Genomic DNA, 19,247 nt, shown 5'->3' on the forward strand with positions numbered 1-19,247 from the left:
TGGTGTGCTGGAACGTTCAGCAGAATATGATGAATGATCACCTGTCACGGCTTGTTTATTATAATGCAGGCAATCAATTACACATCCCCAACGCTGGCCGGCCCGCAGGAAATTTATATGCTCAGCACAAACCAATGTGAAAATGGAATCTCATTTGCCAAATGTCTTTCTCCCCGTACAGCACGATGATTACAGTCTGTGTTTGTTTCAACAGTCGTGTACAACTGACAGTGCCATCATTTACTGCCTGGCTCAGGTCACGTTTCTCTAAGGGTTTATTTATTGTGTTACGAAGGCCAGCACAGGAAAAGGACAAGGGTGTCTGTCAGGGATGCCACCGTGTTAAAAAGTGGGCGGGTTGGACTGCATTCCTGGGCGGTGCTGCAGCCTCGTCAGCCCCTGGGCCCTGCCTCCCCAGGCCACCTCCCCCAGCACCCTGTTGCCCAGACTCCTAGGCCCTCCGTGTGAGGCAGCTTTGGGGACCAGAAGCTCCACAGGTCCCAGTATCAGATAGACCACAGCTGAATTTTGGGTTCTGCTAGTTGTGTGTGGTCAGTGATTCAGCCTCCTCATCTGGAAAATGGGAGTTTCAAGCACCCCACCCCCACAGGAATATTGTGATGTCTGGGATATCAGAGGGGTTAATAAATGTTAGTTCTGGTGACTTGAGATGACGCTCTGGCCAGACTAAAACCTACCCACTGGGAGGCAGAGAGGAAAGGTCCCATTTGAAGAGATGTGAGTTAGAATTCTCGCCCTGTGTCATAATTTCCCTTAATTTCCACTCTCTGAGACTTGCCGGTCTCAAGATCTTCTATTCTCCTTCTGGGTGGAATTTTGCATTTACGTTTCCTTTGCTCCGACACATAGTATGACTTTGGGAAAATAAAGTGGCTACCTCACTCTGCTTCCCTTCCTGTGGTTGTAAAAATAGGCTTGGCACTCCTGGCCTTCCGAGCTGTGTGACCTCAGGCAGGCCAGTCCCTTTATCTCTCGGGGCCTGGGATTCCTCCCATGGGAAGTGGAGAGAATAACTCCTAAACAGCCAGCTCAGTCGTGCTGGCAGGATCCAGAGTGCCCATAGTGTAAAGAGAGCCACGTAAACTGTAAAGCACCATTGTCACCGCTGTCCGGCTTCTTTCTGTCAGGAGTTCTGCTTGGTCCTTGGGCTTCTGCTGCACAAGGCATTGATTCAAATTTGTGAGCCCCACAGCACTTGGCATAAAGTGGGAGATCAGTAAAAGAGGGGGCAGGAAGATTCTCATATGTGTATTCGATTGTTCTTTGTTGTATTGTACATTTCTTTGTCATTTTACACAGGTATTTGTTTAATGGCTGTCTGCCCTGCTAGAGTGGAAACTTTAAAAGGAAAGGCACCAGATTGATTCTGGTCACCTCTGTGTCCCCAGCATATAGCTTCGACTTGGCATATCTTAAAGAAATCAGTAAATATCTGTGGCTTTAATAGATGAATAAATGAATGGCTACATGAATAAATTCATTACTGGGGCAACGTCTGTCATGCAGAGGGTGGGCCCTGACAAATGGATGTTTCCAGGTATCTTCACTAACCCTGAATCTCATAGAATCGGGCTGTTTCACACGTGCCCAGCCTTGTCTGGGTGCCTGGGGTTACGCATACCACATGTGCTCAGTGCCAATCTGCGAGAGATCATGGACGTGTCCACCTGGCTACTCCTACCTACCCCTCAGACTAACATCCCCTGGATATACTCCCAGTTTATCCCTCTCCACCCCATGTTGCCTTGAAATCCCTAAACCTCCCTAAAGTCTCTCCACCTCCATAGAGTATTTGGGTCCCTAAAATGCACAGTGCCTGCCTAAAACAGATGTCTTCAATCAATCAATAAAGATGATCATTTCTAAGCACTGATATATGGAATACAACTTAGAATCCCATTAAAATATGCTGGATCAGGGAAAAAAATGATACGAGTTCTTATTTAAAGAGCAAAAATTTAACAGCTGCATTGTATATTTCAGGCAGTGCTTTGGACTTGTAGAAGGGATTTCTTTCTATAAATACAATTATTAGTTGCCATGACTATACTAATAACCAGGGGGGGTGGCACAGAACGGTACCTCCCCAGCAGGGTGGGCTGGGGAAAGCCCAGTATTCCCTTTGCTGATTTGCTTCACTAGTTGACTAACAGACCTTATTCCCTGGCCCAGTGGATCACATCTTGCCAACGCCAGCTTCCCAACGTGGAGCCGGAGCAAGAGCAGGCGTTGAGGGGTCCTGGGGGAAAAGCAGCCTGTGTTTGCTGCCGCTTTGACAGTTGAGGCTCCGAGAGGGGCTGGCAAACAATGGGAAATGAAACATCTGAGTGGTTGCAAAAAATTCCCTGGGAAATCCCCCCTGGTGGTATTTCTGTGCGACGGCAGTGACAAGGGGGAGCTTGGGGCTTTCGATTTCAAGGGTTCCTGAGCAGACCGCAATAGTGTTCCGAGATGGCAGTCCCCAGAAACAGCTCTTCCTGGACACAAAAGGCCAGCCTGTGTCTGTCCAGGGAAGATTTGGCCACGTGCATGATGTTGACTGTCAATGGCTGTGGCTTGTCGGGGGCTCACCCACCCTTGTAGAACTCATGCCTCTGAACCTTCTGCTCTAAGACAAATTCCTCTCATCTCTTGCCCTGGATTTTCCCCTGGTCTCAAGAGCTTGGGGGGGGGACTTATACAACTGGCGGGGTTTCCCTTGGGCTCAGCCCCACCTGCAGAACTGTGAGAACCTTAGTCCCCTGTGGACCCCTCCCCCACCATCTAATAGAAAAAATCCAAAATTGAGGCCTCATATGCATTCCCCTGGCCTTTTCCCATTAATAGGTAGCCTCCTCCTGTTTTCTCTGTTCCTGTTTATAATGGACATTTATTTGTCTGTTGCTCTCCCCCGGCCTCATTTAGAGAATAAAGTGAACTGATATTAACCAACTCTTGTTTTGCTTCCCTTAGAACTAATAAATATTCAAAGTCCTTGACCACTCTTGCTAGTCTCTTGCTGCCGCTGCCGCTGCTGCCGCTGCTGCCGCTGCTGCTGTGATGGAATGCATGTGTTTATAGATCCACTTAAAGGTGAGGTTCATGGATTTTTAGAGACACTTAGTTGATGAGAGAACCAAAGCTTAAAGGAGATAAATAACTTGCCCATGTGTACTAGTCAGGAAGATTCAGTTGCAAAGTGACAAACTCTTAACTTGAATGGACTCAAGCTAGATCAGAAATGTACTGGAGTTTTTAACTGAGAAGCAGGGGCTGTATTAGCTCAGGCATAGCTGGATCCAGGCTCTCCATTAAGTCTCCAGGGTTTCCTCTCCCCATCTCTTTGGCTCTGCCTTTCTCTGTTTTGTTTTCATTTTGAGATTGGCTTTTTCTACCTGTTTTACATTTTTGCAAAGTCATATCAAGACTTTCTCCTGGTTGCCTCAGTAAAAGTTCCAGGGTCAGGTCTGGTGGGTTCTGATAGGTTCAGATGCCCATTGCTAACCCAATGACTATGGCAAGGGGGATAGAACAGAACAATCTGATTGCCCAAGCCCCAGTCATGTGCTCACTGCTGAAGCCTAGCCAAGCCATACAGGCAGAGTGAAAGTGAGTGGTTCCCCAAAGAATACTGGGGTGCTCTTACCAGAAGGAGGAATGGATGCTGGGAGGGCAGAAAGCCATAGTGTCCTACACTCCCATGTCATGCTGCCAGGAAAGGCCAGGCAGACCTGCACACAGATCCGAGCTCTACCTCCTCCATGCAGCTGGGGACCACCTCCAGGACCCCCTCATACTCTATCTAGATCTGGGACTCTAGTCCCACCCCCCGCCCCATGAATTCATTCATTTGGTGGTTTTCAAAATGTGCATTCTTGGGTGCTGCTGGAGGGAGGAAGACAGTGAATGGGAGCAAGGAAGACGGGTGACAGAAGCTCAGTGGCTGGGACTATAGGACCCCTTACTGCCCCTATTTCAACCAGGTGGCAAATCTCATGTCCATTTGTATATGTACCTTTGCACATTTTTATTTAAACAAACCGCTCCTCATATTTTTAAACCTGAAAATCTGATTTTTCTGCAACCCCTGTCCACTCACACAGTCACAAATGAGGAACAGTAACCAGAAAGAAGCACGAGCCTGACCAAGGCCACATGTGCCGCAACAAAGTGCAGAGTCTGAGAAATCACACCCCTGGGCTCCCGTGTCCTTCCCTTTCCACTCACAGCTTCGCAGGTGGGTTGGAGATCTGTGGACAGAGACCACTACATACAACCCTCCAGCACACATCACTGGTTAACCAAGGACGCAAATCTTAACATTAATAGAGCAGCTTCCCAGAGCAGAGCAGAAAGAGGAAAACTTTGTGTGGCTTTTTGTCTGGTCTCTGGGGACAGGCAGCTACTGGGGACTCTATCTGTAGGAAACATCCTGCCAGAAGGGAGAAAAACAGCCAGATTCTGCTACTCCCGCCTCATACTCTGAGCTTACATCACCATCCCAGAAGAACCTACATGAGTAAGCCATGTGCTTCTGTTTAAGATGTTTACAAACAATTCCTCCGCTCTGTCCTCCCATGTCTGGAAAGCTGGTATCCGTGCACCAGCCCTGCCATGCATTTCAAATCCACCTCTCCTCTGTGCTGGTCACTGTTAATCATCACAGCTAACCTTTCTGAGTGCTTACAATGCTCTCGAAAGTGTGTGCTAAGCACTTGACAGGAACTGTTTGATCGAGTCCTCCCCAGAACCCTGTGCAGTGGGTATTATTTTCATCCTTATTTTAGGAGGAGATGAAGGTGCAGAGAGATGAATTAATTTCTCCAAGCTTCAAACTCAGGCAATCAGAGTCAAGGGCATGAGCTCTTGGTTATATTGCTACGAGAGGTGCACAAGGAGTGCTTTGGACAAGGGAGAAGTAGACTGCAGCCTCACCTGTACGTAGACAGACCAGGAAGTTCTCCACTCCCTTCCACCATCCAGGGGCTTCCAGCTGAGCCTGAGGACCACTGTGTTTTCCTTTTCTCTTCTCTCCTACTATCTTGCCTCCTGCAAACACACACACAGCGGATGCCAGGGGAGGAAAGGCTTACCAGGTGCCGGCGGAACACAGCTAAGTCGGGTAAGGAAACACGTGGTCGCATCACTTAGACTACCTTGCAGCCGCTTATTGAATTAGTGTGATTCCTAACATCTTCAACTTGGATCTCCTCCAGGCCAGCCAGCTGGTGCATTCAGTACGACTCAGCTCGCCTTAACTCAATTAACTAAGCCGGGCTGAGCTGAACTCAACAAGTATTTCTTAAGCACTGAGCTGGCTGCAGGGGGAAAAAAAAAACAAAGGAGGGCAAGACTCAGACTCTGCCAGACTCTGCCCTTAAGGAGATGTCTTGCGCTTTTAATGGATAAGACGGTGCCATGTTTTCTAAGTACCACCTTCGTACTCCCCCTGTGCTATGATTTACTTCATATTTTTCTTTAAATAAAGGAACATTTAAGGAAATTAATTTTCTTCTTTAAACTTAGATAAGTTAATTTTTTCCTTATTGAGGTGAAATTGACATAACTTAAACGCAATCATTTTAAAGTGAAGAGTTTAGCAGCATTTAGTATATTCGCAGTGCTGTGTAACCACCACCTCCATCTAATACCAAAACATTTCTATCACTCCAACATAAAACCTCATACCCACGAAGCCGGCTCTCCCCGTGTTCACCTCCCCTTAACCCCTCATGGCCACTAATCTGTTTTCTGTCTCTATGGATTTGCCAGTTCTGGACATTTTATATAAATGGAATCATACAATACGTGATCTTTTGTGTCTGGCTTCTTTCACTGAGCATCGTTTTCGAGGTTCATCCATGCTATAGCCTGTGTCAGTGCTTCCTTCCTTTTTATGGCTGAATAATACTCCATTGTCAGCATCCACCACAGCATGTTTATCCATTCATCTGTTGATGGATAATTGAGCTGTTTCTACCTTTAGGCTATTATGAATGCTGCTATATAAGTTTACTTCATTCATTCATTCATTCATTTAGATATAATTGACAATAATATAACATTGTAAAAACAAGGAACGCCTCACATATTTGCATATTATCCTTTCGCAGGGGCTAATCTTCTCTGCATTGTTCCAATTTGGGGATTTTTGCTGCCGAAGTGAGCACTGAATGTTATTTCAAAAGGAAAATTTAATCACTACTGTAAATAGAAAACCTGTATTCTTCTAATGGAAAATAGAATGGATATGTAACTATTAGGAGTAAAAATTCCATACTTGTAGCACATAAAATCACCTTGTGCACTATCAGATGCAGTAGTAAAAAGCCTGGACTCTGGATGTGATCAGTCTTGACTCTGAAGCCTGGTTTTGCCATCTGTGGGGACCCTGGCTGATGTCCTGTCCACAGCCTCAATTTCCTCATTTGTAAAATAAGAATACAGTTGACTCCTGAATATCATACGGGTTAAGGACACGGACCCCTCGCACAGTTGAAAAATCCAAATATAATTTTACAGGTGTCCCTCATATCCACAGTTCCGCATGGAGGATTCAACCAACCGATAGCATAATACTCTAGGATTTACTGAAAAAAAATCTGTGTGTACGTGGACCTGTGTAGTTTAAACCCATGCTGGTCAAGGGTCAGCAGTACTTGTAATTGCTTCCTTGAAGTTGTTGCAACAATCAAAATCATGTCAGGTCTCAGCATTGTCAGGCACGTAGTAAGCACTCAGCATGTGGATGCTGGTAGGTGGGCTCACAGGTCATGAACAGGACCAGGAACAGTACAAAGGGAGAATGCGCTCTGTGCCAGGAACCGGGTGAAGCACTTGTGTGTGCATTATCTCACGGAACCCCCACAAGGTGCTACAAGCAAACTTATTACCTCCATTTTACAGATCAGAAAACAGGCTAAGAGAGGTGGAGCTGGTTGTGGAAGGTCACAGAGCAGAGACTTGAGCTCTGGGAATATGAGAAGTGACCCCGAGTCCACTGGATTGTCAGGCTGACCCTGAGCATACATGATTAGTTGCAAAAGGGCTGCGTGAGTCCTCGAGGTCCAGATCTGGCAACTCGCTGCAGCCCAGCCTGGGGGCTCCATCCTTGCTGATCTCCTCCCAGCTGTGTCCCTTTAGCAAGTCACCCTTTCTCGGGACTGCCAAGACGAGGCTCCTCTCATCTTTTCTAGTTGACTTATCTCTAAGAGTTAGTGGGATTCACCTGCCCTCCTTGTACCCCACCACCCCTCAGGGTCCCTCAAACTGCCCCTTTGCTCTGCAACCTCTCCTCTTCCACGCTACATCAGAGCCCTCGGGACTGTCATGCAGCCTCTCACTAATTATCCACTGTTGCTGCAGAAATTAGCAAGTCTCAGGTTCACATGTATCCATCACATTTTCATCGATGGGAGGTGTTTGAGTCACAGTTTCAGGCTGTGTGGGGAGTCCTGTCCCACCTGAGGCTGACACTACCAGCGGGTTGTATTGATTTCCTGGGGCTGCTACACGAATCAATGCCAATTTGGTGGCTCAGAACAACAGACATTTATTCTCCCACAGATCTGGAGGCCAGAAGTCCAAAGTTAGGGTGGCAGCAGGGCTGTGCTCCCTCCGAAGTCTCTGGGGGAGGGTTCTTCCTCATCTCTTCCATTTTCTGGGGGCTCCTGGCGTTCCTTGGCTTGTAACCACATCACTCCAACCTCTGCCTCCATCTTCACAAGGCCTTCTCCCTGCGTGCCTCTTTTCCACCTCTTACACAGACACTTGGTGTTGGATTTAGGGCCCACCCTAATCTAGTATGATCATCACCTTAATTACCTCTGCAAAGACCCTATTTCTGAATAAGGTCACATTTCAAGACTCCAAGTGGACACAAATTTTGGTGGGATGCTAGTCACCCCACTACGGAAGTCCTCAATTAGACTGATGTTCTTTGTGACAGGTTACTGTGTATTTGAGCCCAGTGGGTGTGAACAGAAAAGAGCTGACTTTCCTCCAAAGACAGTTATCAGCCATACTCTTACAGATCTCCCTCTCCCAGCCCTTAGTGGCACCCTGGGCAGGTCCTGTAGTTTTCTAGACAGTTTCCAATAATCGTAAGTCCAGTCCAGGTCTGGCCAGTTGAAAACATCCACTTTAGCCGCCACTCTCCAACTCAGTTTTGCCCCAGGGCCTAAGAAACCCAGGGTCTAGCCACCTCTTGCCCTGCTCCTCCCCTGTGCTTCTGGTTCCCAAGGTGCACCAAACAGGATGATTCTGTGGGCTACCAAATTTGACCACTGCTGCATTAAACCAAGTTGCCCAGATGTCTTTACTTCAGACTCATTTGATGTGAGAATACACATCAAAAAGCAGGTAGTTTCCAACCTTATTCAACCCAGGAAACTCCTTTTCCACAGAACACCCCACCACCCTGGTGTTTCCCAGAGCATGTGTTGGGAAAAGCCACACTACATAAAATAACAGCAAAATGCAAAGTACATTCACAACTATTATGGGTGCAGGGCAGTAGAAGACAATCTTTTGGGTAAATATATCAACTCTGGAGCAATTCTGTGATTTATTCAGAAAGTTGGCTTCTGTATCATGGTGGACAAGACCCAACTTGGCTGGAAGACTGCAATCCCTCAGCAGAGCCACATGGACACCTAAGCGGGCCAAATTCCACTCTGAGAAAGGACAATTCTTATACTGAAAGGCTAGAACTTTCAAGAAATATTTACGTTACAGTATAGTCCTATAATGTATGCAATCAGCAGAATCATAATAATAAGTACACTAATATAATAGTGATAGAAAAGACAGAATAAACACACATACAGGCCAGGCAAGGGTTCACCTGCCTTTCTGCTCCAGGTGTGGATCTGGGGTCCGTGCGGTAGTCTCAGCCCTGAGCACCTCTCAGCCCCCGGGGTTGAGTCCAGTGCTTAAATATCTGCTGTTTTCATATAATACAGCCTCTAAAATCTGGTGTTCAACTGAGCATCAACAACCTTTTCCAACAGCATAGAAAACCCGGCTGTGTTGGACTGACTGGGAGAAACCAATTAAACATCTCTCCAAGGGCCTTCAAGGCTAACTGCTGATCATACTCTGAATTCTAGTAACTGTAGAGCTGCACTGTCACCTCAAAAGTGACTCCCCTGTAGTCTCAAAGATGAAAAGAAACTGGTTTTGTCCATATCGGGAAGGCAAATATTTTCTGAAAGCCAGGACCAACCCTACAACTGGGTTCAGGAGGGGCTATCAAAGTGGTAAGATTTGAAAAGTCAATCACATCACTGCAGTCCCGTTTCCCATTCTATCCTCGCCCCATACTAAAAAAGTCTAGAGGGAAAAAAAAAGGTTTTAATCTGATGGTGTTACCTGAATGGGGTAACTCTTCAATCCTCAGTCGTCTAGCAAGTTTATCAGTCTTTCCATTTAGCCACCAGCCTCTAAGGGCCAGAGAGGGCAGGGATTCAGAAGGTTGAGCAGGCTGGGGAACCCTGAGCTGGTTCTCACTCTTTCTCAATTTCATCCCCTGTGTAAAAACTCCCACAGCCCACAGCCCACAGAGTGATGTCCAGGCTCAAGGACCTTTGTCTGCTGAACCCTGCCCACCTCATGAGCTGAGCCCCCCTGGGGCAGGGTCTGGTTCTCTTTGATCCGCAGGTCTGCCCAGCACCAAGCACAGATTTTGGCAGATGAGCCAGAGCACAGGGAGTAAATGTCAGACGAGTATAAAAGTAACCTAAAACACAGGTACCACACGTGCAAGTCTCAGCACTGTGTCACGTCAAAACTTTTTTTTGAATTTAAACTGGTGAGCAATTTAAATCTTTAACAAATTTCTCGGAGAACACCCCAAAATTCCTACATATAAGGTAAAGCAAAACTCTAGAACTTTTGTATCCCTCCTCCACAGCATCTGGCCCTCAAATTTCAAATTATCTCCAACTCTCCTTCAGATCTAACTTCCCTCGTTTTCCTTCCCATCTCCCTTTCCAAATGCAGCTTCCACTCTTTTCTAGACGCACAGGGTAGCTGGTTAAAAGCATGACCTCTGGGGCTCACCTTGCTGGGTACAAACTGAGGTCTGTCACTCCACTGGCACAGGAACCTGGTAGGTGCTCCCTATGGTAAGGACTCCATAAATGTGAATTGTTATTTAAAACCTATTGGCTTCTCCACTATTTTTTTTTTTTTTAACTTTTCCCCACTTTTCCATTAATGCAGTAAGAAACATGCATGGCTTTCCCAGGGCTGCCAAACAAATTGCCATAAACTTCATGCCTTAAAACAACAAGAACTCATTCTCTCACAGTTCCAAAACCAAGGTGGCAGTGGGTCCATGCTCCCTCCAGAGGCTCCAGGGGAGATCTCTGTCCCTTATCTCTTCCAGCTCCTGGTGGCTGTCAGCATTCCTGAGCTTGTGGCCTCATGACTCCAATTCCTGCCTCTGTCTTCACCTGACATTCCCCTGTTGGTCTCTCCTCTCTGTGTCTCATGAGAATATTTGACATTGGATTTAGGGCCCACCCAGATAAATCCGGGACAATCTCATTTCAAGATTCTTAATTTAATTACATCTGCAAAGACCCTTTTTCTAAATACGGTCACATTCACTGGTTCTGGGGGGTGGGGTGGTCAGGATGTGGACACACCTTCTGCAGAGGCCATAATTCAATCCACTACAAAATGACATTGGGTCCTTCCTCTGGTGGGTAGTTGGTGGGGATAAGGCTGTACACTCCTGTAATTTTTTTTTCAATTTTTGAATTCTTGTCATGATGGATAAATCAAGTCAGCAGCCAGCATCAGGTACTTGGGAATGTGGAAGGTAAGAGACAAACAGCAGAAAGGCACAGGCAACTTCTCCATTTCACTGACATTCATCAACTCTTTTTAAATGATGCAAGTTTGCAGCCACAGCACACCTCATTGCAAGGGCTGCTGCAGCCTTCGGGGGTGAGCTAGGTGCAAGAAGCAGTGAGTTTCAGCCACAGGGTGCGAGCCTCAGGCAGACACATTCTGTTGAAGGACGAGGGACAGAGCATCTCCGGTTTCCCACTGAGAGTGGTGAGCTGCATGCATCGCTGGCTGGGGGGCGGTTCAGGTTAGTTATTTATTGATATCCTGTGTTAAGATTCCTGCCTAGGCTGAACTGAAGGGATCCAGGAGGCAGTGACTTCACGCGACTCAGATTGCAATCAGCCAGCCTCTTGGCGCATGTGTTTATCTACCCAGAACTATTTTTGGTGTGTGTTCATAGACAGCACACACCAAAGTATTTGGTATTTGAGATGCAAGCGTTAAAGATGATTAAAGTTAGCTGCTAATGAGCATGCCTAGAATAGATATACTCTGTGTGTGTGTGTGTCTGTGTGTGTGCGGGTCCCATGTGTGTGCTCTATTGTGTGTCTGCCAAGCAGATGTCTACAAACCTGCCCTTAGGTGACCTCACCAGTGTCCCAGATCAGCTAAGATGTCCATGGACAGAAGACAGAAATGCATGAAAACTGGCTTGTCTCAAAATACTGCCTTAACAGACATCCCATCTCCCCCAGCTATATTCTGCCCATCCTTCAAAGCCTAGCCCATTCTGCCGTATCAAAGAGCCTCGCTTGTACTCTGAACTCCCAGACCAGGGATAACAAATAGGTTTCATCCCCAGTACTAACCTGGATCCACCTGGCAGGGATTACCTGGAGCACCGTGTTGAGCCGAATGCTCAGAACATTCAGACCATACCAATAGCTTCAAGCCTTTGTATGTCCCCGTTGGCTAGCCCAGAATCTGGATGGAGTAGGCACTTAACAAATACTTGTTCAGTAATTAATTTTCATTGTCTGGACTCTGAAATTAGGTCAGAAGAAAGGTTTCTCTCTGTAGTACAATCCCCTAAGGGCTTCCAAGAGAAAAACCTGGATGCCCACTAAAGGGTTGGGTGCCTGGGCTTGCTGGTCTACCCTCTATCTTCCCAGCTCCTCCTTGATTCTGCCAATCTCATTAACCAAATCCTGCATGTGTACTGGGGTGTCCCCCTCCAAGAGAATGACCCTGTAATTGTTGGGCAAAATACTAACGTCAGGCTCATCCATCAAGCCTTCCTCTAATAGTAGTTTTGTTTTCCTAGTGGAATGTAGTATCCTTAAGAAGAGACACACATACTATGAGGCTTTATGTAGGCTGGTTTCTAGCTGTGAGCTATGGACCTGAAATGAGAGTTAAATTGATGGAGAGCCACTAAGCTATTGCCTCTGAATCTGGGTGTCTGTAAAACCCAAGTATTGACAGCCCTGAGTGGATATGTTGCAGGCTGGCTCTTCCAGCCTTGACTGAGGCGTGATCTCTCTCTCTCTCTCCCGAAGCAGCCCAAAAGAATGGAAATAGGATGGCTAGCTGATTGTTTTCACAGTCTGCACGACAGACCGCCCCCACAACAAGACTCTAGGTCAAGTGCTCTTCTCCACTCTGTGGATCGAGTGGGGAGAAATTAGCTCTCGGTGGTATTCCCAATTATGGAGAAAATGATTCCTCCCTGGCCTGGCTGTAATGTGCCTGGCAATGGACCAAGAGGCAGGAAAGCCTGTCTTCTTCCCCTGCCTCTCTCCTCGTCTCTCGGTATGACCTTGGGAGGGGACATAACCGATCAGCTTCTTTGCTGCTTCGTCTATAATGATCCACCTTGTAGCACTTCATAGTCCTGCTCTAGGATAAATGAGACAAGCCTCTAAAAGCCATCTTTTCATCTCCAAGAAAGACCAGAAATAGGTAAATGCTAAGGATAATCATTTCCTTTGTTTATGCTGTATGTGTTACTAACTTGTGGGATTTTTAAATAATGGCAAAAATGAATGGATTACATTTGTTTTGTTTTTTCCCTAGGTGCCTTGAGGCATTTCCAGGGTGTTGTATTATTATCACTCACCTTTTTTATGGAGTGGATATTGTTGGGCCCATTTGTTACTCAGCAAACTAAGGGACTGGCTTTGAAGTGTGGATGGGCTGGAACTCATTTCTACACTTCATCTAGGGTGGTGCTTTGCTGCCGACGCACAGATCCCCAGGGGACCCTCAGGGTTATTGGCTTAGCCAATTATTAAGCCGCATCTCAGACATCTTCCCACCCTCCCTCCACTCCAGCTGACTTTCTGTTACTTCTTTACAAGCACCAAATGCTTTTCCAATCTCCAACTATGCACACTTGTTCTCCTCTACGTGGGAGGCTCTTCCTGCACATGCTTCCTCTGACCAATTCCTACCCATCCTTCAGGCCTCAGCTTCAATGTCACCTTTGCAGTGAGGTCTTCCACGACCCCCAGGCTTTGCCAAGTCCCCCCGTTCTCTGCTCTCAGAGGCACTATATTTGTCCTTTACAGAGCTTATCACACTTGCATCTAAATAATTGTTAGTTTAATGTCTGTCTTCCCCACTAATGATAAGTTCCATGAGGGCAAGGATCTGTTTGTCTTGTTCATTACTGTGACTCCAGAACTGAGCAGGCACTCAGTAAAAATCTGCGGAATGAGCAGATGGATGGATGACGGATAGAGGTATAGATAATGGATGGATGGATGGACTGATGGAGTGTGTTTGTATATGAGAGTGATCCAAATTGCCAGTATTCATCATCTAGAGAAAGTTTTAAGTTCCAAATGTTCCGAGAAGTTTATGGATGCAGACCTAGGATACATGTCCCACAGATTCTCTGGGGAGAACCCTTCTTTGCCTCATCCTAGTTTCTGGTGATGGCTGCCCATCCTTGGCATTCCTTGGCTCGCAGCTGCGTTACTCCCATCCCTGCCTCCATCGTCACATGGTATTCTCCCTGAGAGTCTCTGTCTTCATGCTGTTTTCCCTCTTTCTATAAGAACAACAGTCATACTGGATTAAGGGTCCACCCTAATCCATCATGACCTTATCTTAACTAATTACACCTGCAACAACTTTGTTTCCAAACAAGGTCACATTCTGAGGTACTCCGGGTTAGGACTTCAACATATCCTGGCAGGGGGCACTCAATTCAAGCCATAACAATCTGTGAAACAGCGATGCCTCTCCCAGGTGTGTATTGTAGACACCCCTGCCTAGGATGACAAGGAGACATGTGGGAGGATGCTGGTGGCAGCCAGGTTTGTCACAGCAAGGAGCCAGAGGTGACCTACCCATCCATGTTGGGGGAAATGGATAAACCAAATGTGATAAATGCAGATGATGGGATAATACGCAGTGGGCAGGAAGAATACACTGAATTTGCATCTGTCATCGTGGATAGATCTTAAAATATAGTACGAAATGAAAAAAGTAGGAACTAGACTGAGATTTATGATACAATACCATTGACGTAAATTTAAAACACACCCAAAGAACAACATTATATATGTTTCATAAGCACTGGAAAGCGGGTTGGAAGGATTTATTTTGAATACCCTGGAGTCGCTACCTGTGGGAGGCAGTGAGAAGTGGTAACACTAGATGGAGGCAAGAAATAATATGAGAAGGCACAAGAGGGACTAGAACAGACAAGCGCCAAACCCATGGCGTAAACGGTTGTGTGATTGTGCGAACGGGTCCAAATTGTACAAAGAGGAAAGAAATCATGTAAGGGATTAATTAGTGACAATTGTGCTGAGGATTCGGGGGAGTCCAGGGTCTTACAAGCACACACAGCAGGGATACCTGATCTGCCCTGGGGCATCAGGGAAGACTTTGTGGAGAAAACAGTGTTCACACTAAGACTTGGGGAAGAATTGGAGTTGTGCTGGGTGGTGAAGAGCAGGACGGAAAGTTCCAGGCAGAAGGACCACGTGCCTGGGTGTATCAGCCTGGGGTCAGTGGCACGGTCCCCGCACCTCTGCTCTGCCCTCCTTGCCACCCCTAAGGAAGGAGAGGGGACAGAGCTGGTGGGGGGGTGTGTCGCCCACTCAGACACCCATACGGACCAGGTGGCAGAAATGAGTAAATGATGCAGGCACACTGAAACACTTCCACAAAGAATTAGGGGTCTTCCTCGATTTCAACACCACAGGGCTCCACAAGTCTCCTTTTCCTCACTTTTAATGGAGACACGGGTGCTGGTTTCTTCTATTAAAAAAAACAGTGCTGCAGATTTGCAGATATAGTAAACAATCTTATGGTTACCCGGGTGAGGAGAAGGGATAAATTTGGGAGTTTGAGATTTGCAAATATTAACTACTATATATAAAAATAGATAAAAACCAAATTTCCTCTGTATAGCATGGGGAACTGTATCCAATATCTTGTAATAATCTTTAATGAAAAAGAATATGAAAATGAACACAAGTATGTATATGTATGGCTGGGACACTATGCTGTACACCAGAGATTGACACATTATAACTGACTACACTTCAATAAATAAAAGAGAGAGAGAGAGAAAAGAAAAACAGCAGTGCAGTTTGATAAGAAGCAGCAGGTGACTTGGAGTTGGGGGGATGATAGGGAGAGACGGGGTCTGTGGAAGACCAGGAAGGATCATTTCAGGTAAGGGACCAGCTGCCACTGAGCTTCAGACAAGGCCTGCCCCTCCTGAAGGCGGTCCCAGTCTTGACAGCTCTTTCCTTTTGCAAGAAAAACTGTTGATCTGTATTCGTAAATGAAGTCTTCCTTTTGCCTGTTACCATCTAATCTAACCATAAGGAGGTACCAGTTCACAGCCACTAGGATGCAATCATAAAAGAAAGAAAATGGAAAGTCACAAGCGTTGGGGAGGATGTGGAGAAACTGAAAGTCTCATGCATTGCTGGTGGGAATGAAAAGTGGCTCAGCCGCTGTGGAAAACAATGTGATGCCATCTCAGAAAATTACACCTACAACTACCAGGTGACCCAGCAATTCCACTCCTCGTTATATGCCCAAAAGAATGGAAAGCAGGTATTCAAACTAGCACATCTGGTCTAGTTCATACTAGACTTATTCACCAATAGCTAGAACATGGAAACAGCCCAGAAGTCCATGAACAGCTAAATGGATAAACACAATGTGGTCCAGCCATACAATGGAATATTATTTGGCCTTTAAAAGGAATGAAGTACTGATACCTGCTACAACATGGATGAACCTCGAGTCTATGATGCTGAATCAAAGAAGCAGACACAGTCATGGAGTGTGTGATTCCATTTACATGGAGTGTCATCCATCACAGGCAAATCCAGAGACAGAAAGCAGACTAGTGGTTGCCAGGGGCTGGGGGGAGGAGGGGAATGGGCACGAATGAGTAACGGGTACGGGGCTTCCTTCTGGGGTGATGAACATGTTTCTTCACAAGATTGTGAAGGTACTACCACTGAACTGTTCACTTTAAAATGGTTAATTTTATATTATGTGAATTGCACTTCAATTTTAAAAACTGGGAAAAATGTAGTTCATATATTTAAGGGAAAAAAATGTGGGCCACATGAAACAAGCCCACAGACTGAACCTCAGACCTGTGATGCCCACGTGTGAGTTTGGTGCACAAGCCCCCCCACCCCCGACGATCTTGGGCAGAAGTGCAGGGTTAGGATCCCTGTTTTCCTGGGAAGGAAAATGAGGCTCCAAGAAGTAAAGGGATTGGATGGGGGTCAAGTGCAGGAGCTAGGGCTGGGGGCCAGAGGGTGGTCTCTAAGCAAACTGATCCCACATTCCCTGCAGTTGGGGCCCAGGGGTGGGAGAAGTACAAGAGGGGCGACAACTATTGAAGCAGGTGGTGGTGGGAGGTCCTGTCTGAGCTGCAACCCCCAACAAGAACCGTGTGTGTCGAAATCCCCTCGGAACTGTCACCTCCTCCCTCACAGGGCCCAGAGCACCCTTATGAATTTAAGGCAATTCAGCAAACCCGTGTTGAGCACCAAATATGCACAAGATTTACACTACGTGTGAGAACAATAAAAGTAGCAGGTGCAATGCCTAAGAGTTCCCTCTGTGCAAAGCCCATTCTGCACAGGGGCCTCTGATGCTCGCAGTAATTAATCTGAGGCAGGAGCGGAGCTGGTACACCCTGCATGGGTAACTTACACCAATTCAACCGCATGCCGTTGGCCAAAAAGCAAAGCAGATAATGCTTTTGAAAGGGTGTGGACAAGGCCACCTGTCTTGTCCCTACGTGGACTTGCTACACAGGAAGCACAGAAACAGAGTATGTGGACCTGCTCGTCTGCAGTTTCCAATTCCAGGACCCTTCCCTATGATGAACAGCTGTCTGTGCTAAGTGTGATTCTAGAGCTGTTTCTCAACCCTGCAGGGGGAGGGGAGTCTGAGGGATTTTCATGGATGTTTTTGCCTTCACACTGGCTTTAGTACCTGTACACACTGCAATTCACCTATAGTATTAACATCCCGTTCCACAAGTGAGAAAACAGAGGATCACAGGGAATAAGTTACTTGCCAAGGTCTCTGAGTTAATAAGTGATGAAGAAGAGATTTGAGCTCAATCTGTTTTATTCTAAAACTCTTTTTTTTTTTCTTCACTATATTGCCTCCCTATCTGCAAGAGGGGCCCAAAGGAAATCAGCACGCCAGAAAATACAGACTCTTCACAGACTCTCACTCCCGGAGATGGCACTGAGCAGTCATCTGCCTGCCTCTTGCTTCTGGATGAGGCCACAAGTAAATTCAAATTCAAAAAGCAACGTATTGAGCTGTGTGATTCTTAGGATGCACCTGATTGCAAGAGATGGAACCTAACTCAGATTGACTTAAACCAAAAAGGAAATGTATTGGCTCATAGAACTGGAAAGTTCATGGGGTGATGGCTTCAGGCATGGCTGGGTCAAGGGGCTCAAATAGTCAGAACACAGTCACTCCAAGTTTGTCTTCCTCTGTGTTGGCTTTATTCTCAGACAGATTTTTCCTTCCTTTACATAAAGAGAGCCACTAGCAGCATCAAGGTGAAAATCTGACCACTCAGAAACCCAAAAAGATTTTCTCTATCCCAGTAATTCTGTCAACATCCCTGAAGTTGGCTCTGATTATCTCCACTTGGGTCTCTCATGCATAGCCAGGAACTAATCACTACGGTCAGGGATGTGTGAGACCCTCCATCATCAGGCCTAGGCCACGAACTCACCTCCAGAGTGTGAGAGTAAGGTGAGCCCCAAATCTTTACAGCTAAGAGAGAGGGGCTGCTGTGGCCAGAAGGCAAGGAAATGGGCCTAGGCGGGTGAAACAGATGCCCTGCCCGCCATCCTGGCACATCAAGAACTGAGCGAGGCGTGTTCAATATGTGATGTCACGTCCTGACAGCCTCTTATATCATTACTGCTGTTCCAAGAGGCTCAGAGAGGCTTAAGGTTTTGGCCGACACCTCACTTCCAGGTGAGGACGTGGCCCACCTTGCCCAGAGCACCCTGCCCTTAGGTAGCGGAGCCAGGACTTGAACCCGGATGTGTCTGACATGGAGTCCAGAGCTTGCCCTGGCCCCATAGGAACCTCTGCACACCAGTGAGGCCCATGGAACCTCTTCAGTGCCTCGTTCCAGTCTCTTAACTTGCAAACCCTGTCAGCGAGTTCTTTATTTCCACAAACAGTTGTACTGATGGCTCTGCGATCCACAGGCTGGCCTCAGAACAGCCTTCCCCACGCTCTGCCTTCCAAAGAAACACATCAGAGATTCCAGGAGTCGAGGCCCATGTGGAAACATTTCTCAGCTACCATTTTGTTTCAGGATGTCAAAAGGCACCCTACACCTTGAACTTGAGCTCCTTGTAGCACCTCCAGCTGAGAGCTAAAGGCGGCCAGGGTCAGTCACCTCCTAGAAAGGCCCTCTGTCGAGGGCGGTGGCAGACCTCACCAGGTAGAAAAGCTGACGAGCCAGGGTTGAAACAGAGGCCTCTTTCTGTTTGGTCAATAAGCAGCTGTGAAGGATGCGTAGGATGGAGCTAAATTTATTTGTTCCTTTCTTTCTCGGAACAGCAGCAAAGAGTCTCAGAACGCAGCTGTCTTGCTCTCCCGTGAGCCTTTTGCAGGCACCAGCATGCACAGAGGTCGGCTCTCCAGGACACAGATTTTTTTCCCGTTGGTTCCCTTCCTGCTGTGGGCAGGATTTCCAGTGCCTCTCTCCAGTGGGTAGAACCTCGGAGCTGCCTCCCAGGCCCAGGGTGAAGTCACTACCTTTTAAAAACAGACAGGCTGCGGAACACAGATACCCTGGCCCTTGCGGCCCCACCCTGGAAAACCACATTAGTCCCTCCCGCCCCTGCTTTCACTGCTCAGACCTGTGGGAAACTTGTAAGACCCAAGCCGCTGGGGAAAGGTGG

The 19,247-nt window shown here is 46.9% G+C and overlaps 1 long non-coding RNA gene and 1 other non-coding gene across 2 annotated transcripts in view; both read right to left on the bottom strand.

Annotated features, from left to right (window-relative positions):
- LOC135319774 (uncharacterized) overlaps positions 1-19,247 on the bottom strand; it is a 250,971-nt gene that overhangs the window by 175,914 nt on the left and 55,810 nt on the right. The window lies entirely within an intron of this gene.
- On the bottom strand, positions 6,069-6,170 carry LOC116150077 (U6 spliceosomal RNA). Its single transcript, XR_004133754.1, has one exon. It is a non-coding gene; the product is annotated as a U6 spliceosomal RNA (small nuclear RNA).

Source organism: Camelus dromedarius, chromosome 31 (assembly GCF_036321535.1).
Source record: "Camelus dromedarius isolate mCamDro1 chromosome 31, mCamDro1.pat, whole genome shotgun sequence".
Lineage (NCBI taxonomy): Eukaryota > Metazoa > Chordata > Mammalia > Artiodactyla > Camelidae > Camelus > Camelus dromedarius.